This window comes from Capsicum annuum, chromosome 5, assembly GCF_002878395.1.
Source record: "Capsicum annuum cultivar UCD-10X-F1 chromosome 5, UCD10Xv1.1, whole genome shotgun sequence".
Classification (NCBI taxonomy): Eukaryota; Viridiplantae; Streptophyta; class Magnoliopsida; order Solanales; family Solanaceae; genus Capsicum; species Capsicum annuum.
Window position 1 is genome coordinate 125264322 of NC_061115.1, and position 5617 is coordinate 125269938.

The 5617-nt window shown below is 34.4% G+C and overlaps 1 pseudogene; it reads right to left on the reverse strand.

Annotated features, from left to right (window-relative positions):
• Positions 1 to 763: 763 nt before the first annotated feature.
• Positions 764 to 5323, reverse strand: LOC107852836 (annotated as a pseudogene).
• Between the last annotated feature and the right edge of the window lie 294 nt (positions 5324 to 5617).

A 5617-nucleotide genomic window follows, 5' to 3' on the forward strand; every position in this document is an offset into this window, starting at 1 on the left:
TTTATAGTTTTCGAAACTTTTAGAAAAACTTTAGTAAAAAATAAGATAATATCAAAATATCTAATTTAGACCTAAAAGGTATTTAAATACTAAAATGGTGTAAAACCTTAAGTTTGGTAAAAAAAAATAGGTGTTTACAGAATGCTCCTCTTTGCTTGAAAAATGGAGAGTTTTCAAGCAAAGAAGTAAATATGACTAATTTTGGCCTAACCATTTATTCAAAAGCGTAAATAATAAGAAACAGGTGTGACCGAGCCCTGGCTTTAGACAGCCTACCACTACTAGAAATTACCCCTATGACGACGATTCAAAAAGCGTTGCAATATATACAAAAACCATTGTCATAGAACTACCACAACGGTTTAGTAAGCATCCCATATGTGAGTGTTGTCATAGATCTATAGCAATGGTCTTAGCAACGGTTTTGAGAACCGTCACCATAGACTCATCTATAGCAACGGTTATTCTTCCTTCTGATGTATCACTTATTTTTTTCAATTGCAATGGATCAAAACCGTCGCCATGGACTCATCTATAGCAACAGTTATTCTTCCTTCTGATGTAACACTTATTTTTTTCAATCACAACGGTGCAATAGATATTTGGCAACGGTTTGCAACTGTTGATAGAACCCTATTGCAACGACTTTCTTATAATATTGCAACAGTTCTTGAGGCTATCACAATGGTTTTTGTTTTTGGGACCTACTGCAATGGTATTTTGAAAGCTATTGCAACGAACTATAGGTGTTGCACCAGCATAATAAAGTAAGAAGAAATTAATTATATAATAATAAATATTACACAGAAATGTAATATAAATCACATAAGCATACATTAATCAACTAATCGTAATGCAAAATATCCAACCTATACAAGAAGCCAAATTATAAGACATGTAAAACTATAGTCCTTGTTAACATCGTCAGCAACCCATCTTAAATATTTTACAGAATATGATCACAACGGTCCTGTTTAGTACATGGAGTTTCCTCTAGCTATCAAGAATGAGAGGCAAAAACCACACCAAAATATGCCCCAATGCAAGCAACAAAGTCAAATTTGTCGATCTTCCAAATCAAAATTGCTGCTTCATAGGCAATTAAGCCGATTACAACAGAGATGATGATGGCAGCAAGGACTGCATTAGGAGTACACTTAAAAAGAGGGGTTATGAATTCCAAGTTAGAAACACAACGACAGACATAACGATGTTGGAAACTGTAGTTTGAAAGCCAGCCATTTAATTTATAACTGAACGAGAAAAGGAACCTGCAAGAGGTGAATCAATCAACTAGTTGGAAAAACTCTTATGCATGAAAAATAAAAATAACTGAGTAATACTTAGATTAGCAATGATCTTTTGTCACAGCAATTGTTAGTGTGCAAGTTGAAAGATAATTAGATCATCTGACATCGATGCTTTTGGCTTCTTAGAAATGAAATCTGTGTTGAGATTTATAAACACATTATATCTTTAGTCATACTCCATTTGCTTGTTGATTTGTCTTGCCTGTTGCTACATAGCAAGATGTCAATGAGCCAATGATATTCATAGCTCCAAGTGCCACCATCTCTTTGTTTCCTTCTAATTGGTAGTGCTTCATAGACGCAAAGGTTCTCCCAATTGCGACAACTTCCTGTGAAAAAGAAGGTAAAGATTGGACATTTGGTAGAAAAATGTGAAAAGGTTCCTGCTTTGACATTTCATTCAATATGTTACTTACCGTCAATGCAATCATGCCAGCTTCAATACCTGTCCTAATCCCTTTTATGAGATAGTCACCGGTGAAATATATTTTTTTGACAGAAAAAGGATTTATTCCTGTGTCAATGTGTCCTGCCTGGTAAGGTCGTCATTGAAGTCGATTAGAAAGAGCTTATTTTACACCAAATTATGAAAAGTGAAAGTATGAACATCATACAATCACTTACAATGGCAACTCCCTTCTTGTCAGCATGGGTAATGTTGACAAAGAAAGTCGAAAGAACAACAGAAATCAAAGGAGCAATTGCAGGTACCCAAAATATTTATTCTTCTTTCCCTGGTTGTTAAAATAGTTTAGAGTCAAGAAAAGGTCGGAAATGCTTTAAAATTGAAGTCGATAGAACTCAGGACACTAACAATGTACTTTGCGAACAAAAGGAAAGTTAAAAAGGTTGATCCGACGAGAATTGTCTACCAGTTCCACTGCATAATTGTTGATAAATAAAACAAGGAATAAATTTCAAGTTATCTATAAAAGACATCTTAGGTAGGATGCTCTCAAATGGCAAGAAAACTTACTCCATGGGCCGAATGAAACACGAACTTAATCACGGAAATGATATCTGTTTTCATAGTAAACTTCTTAATGCCCAAAAAACCTTTAAGCTGCTGAAGAGCAATTGTGATGGCAGCACCACCCATGAATCCAACAACAGCTTGAGATAGAAAGTTTATCAAGAAATTCAATCTTGCAAGAAAACAACATGGGAAATAAAACAATGCAAGTCAGAAAGAGAAAGAAACAAAAAACAAATACAATCAAACCTCTTTATAACAACATAGTTTGGATAATTTTGGTTGCTTAGCGAAATGGCTGTTATGGAGAACATAAAATATAACATAGTATGAAAAATTAGTTAGAAAGAAAACTTGGCCATTATAGTGAAATGTTGTTATAGAGAGATCTGACTATAAATCCAACTTGGTACTCAAATATTTTAAGCACCTAAGGATACCAAGGGTAGCCTGAGTAATGCCAGTGAAAAAGGTGGCTGTGAAAGCGAACCTTAGGTACTCCGTTGGATTTATAGTTGGATCAATTTTATTTCGGAGAAGAGTGACACAACAGCTATAGGACATATGGCTATATCTATTGAACTTCCCATGAAGGTATAAATTAGAGGTGGAACAAAGCTGGAGTTTGGAATTTTAAACAAAAGAGAAGAATGAAAAAGGACTTTTAACATATTATTAACAAAGATAAAGTTAATAAGGAATTGGATAGCGAAAACTTACATAATCCATACTGAGGAGCTAAATTTGCAAGCTTTGAGTAGCCAATGTCCTGTCATAACAGTTGAAAGTTTTTTATAACAAATTGGACCAACCCCTCATCCAGGACAACATTGCACCTTATTTGTTGTCTAACAACTTGAAAAGATGGTACCGAAAAGACAAAATTAGTTGAAAGAAGGTTGTTCAGTATTTCACAGATCATGAGTTGTGGTTTTCATCACTAAAGATGACAGCCTGAATGCAGAATTTACCACATTTACAATAAAATAGAGGGGCCATTTCAGCCTAACAGAGAATCAAACATTCTCAATGAGTAGACCACATCATAAAACTGAAGATAAATTTAGTAAATGAAATAGGAGAAACTAGGGAAAACAAAAGTTTAAGATGATCACCTTTTGATCAAAGTCACTAAGCAATAACATACTTAGAAAAACCGAAGGCAACACTTGCAAAAAAACACAGATAACAACTTGGAAACAAAGGCCAGATAGCATTTCCCTTAACATATGAAATTTTGGTGCTAGTGAAGCTGCATTATTTCAATTCACATTAAGACTAGTACATTTTTCTTGAACCAATTTGTCTTAAATTTGAGAAGGGGTATCCAGCATCGATATATTAATAGGAACAAGAGGATTTTTAATAACACTTACCATTGCACACGAGGCCAAATATTGTACATCAACACCTATTTAAACAGCTTGATCATCAAATACTACAACCCTTAACTCCAAATGTTTATCGATGGTCGATTCCACCAGCCTATGACAATTATAACTTCTTTATTATTGACTAAACCTAAAAACATGAGTGTTGCTTTGCTGTTTACCTACACAGACCAAGTGGAAAATCAATATTAGCTTTTCGTAGACAACCCGCTATAATGATAAGTAGTTATCTGAGTTCATCAAATATCTGGGCAGGAAAAGTTCTCGTGCACTCCATTATTTACCAAACCAGAAAACATTATGTTGCTCTACTAAAAGAATACTACTATTATATTTGCTCGTGGCAGGGTAGAGGGAAAGACAAACAATATTAAGAGCCTTGGACAAATATCCTGGAACTGAAAGTTTGTACAACTATCCTCAGGTCACCATGAATAACCCTGGATGCTATCCAGCTCTAATTAAGAGCAAAAAGCATTATAGCATAGTGAAAAGTTAACATTGAATTGAACTACTAGTAAAATTGTTTAATTTTTAAAAATTTAACAAGTAAATCAAGTAAAGAACTTGATCACCAAGGGCTTAAATGATCTTAAACTTTCTGTTCTTTATAATTGTTCCAACAGCCAATGACAAAAATGTCTTTACATTTTCATGAAAAGCAGTATATCCAACAGTAAGATTTCCATATATTACTGTCATAAGCAATTCCATGAAAAAGAGAGTTCTTTTTATAAGTAATTGGAAGCTAAGAGGACAACCATTACCTCAATGATTGTTCTAGAAGTTTCAGCAGGCATCATTGAGCTTCCTCATTATCCCTATTTTTCAAATCCAAAATGTCTTCAAACGGATGATACCTGGATGGCTTTGCATTCTGTTTCACTGGTCTAGAAGTCGCACTAGATTAATTTCTCGCACTTGCTTTAATTCCATATTTTCCACAATGCTCCTTCCTCAATCTCCTAAACTTGTCCCAACAAACAAAAAGTACAAGCTCCAACCCCCAACTCTAATGTACCCAGCTTAATAGCTCATGCAATAGAAGAACTCCAGCAATATAAAAATTTAGGTCAAAATCGTCAATCAGAAGAATACACTAACCTTAAAATCTCCAAATTGAAGAAAAGATCGTAAAAACTAGACACTTCAACACTAAGAGATTCGCAACACAACTTAACAGAGATTTGCAACACAAATTAGCCCTCTTTCGTCACTAGATGGAATTAGAATTGCATCTGTGTAATAAAGGATTTGGCTCTGGTAAATCGTTGGGAGGTCACATGAGAAATCGCGTTCAGGCTTCTAAAATGTTCTTCCTCTCTGGTGAAAATGGCAGAAATTTGAAAACACTTGTTGATACGAGCAACATGAATTGAAATAAAGAGATAAAGAAGAAGACGAAGTGGATTTAGAAGATTATAATAATGATCAGTTGTTACCAACTTGTTCGATCTATGGTAAGATTACGAAGTGGCAAATCTCAATTAGTTTTGTGTTATCATTTGAGGAAATTGTAGAGAGAAAAGGTTTGAGAGAAAAAGAAAAAGGATTGAGGGAAATAAGTGGCGGACTTGTGAAAATATTTAGGAAGTATTTGATAGCCGTTGCTGCAATAGATACTCTTTTTGCTATAAAGTGTTGTCATAGATGCCTTTGGCAACGGTTCTAATAAGTATTGTTATGTGTATATCCTTATTGCAACGGTTAATCTATAGTGGCGACGGTTATATCACTATATCGTTGTAGTAAAGTAATTTTCTTTTGAAAATGCTTAGAACCATCGCAATAGCAGGTCTATTGCACCGTATTAACAATCGCTGTCATAGAGTCTATTGCTATAGGCCTAATTTCTTGTAGTGTATATATCTCAGTTATAAGGAAATCATATCACGTGTAGTTCAAGTGAGTATAGAAATGAAAGAATGAGTCGGAGAATCGAG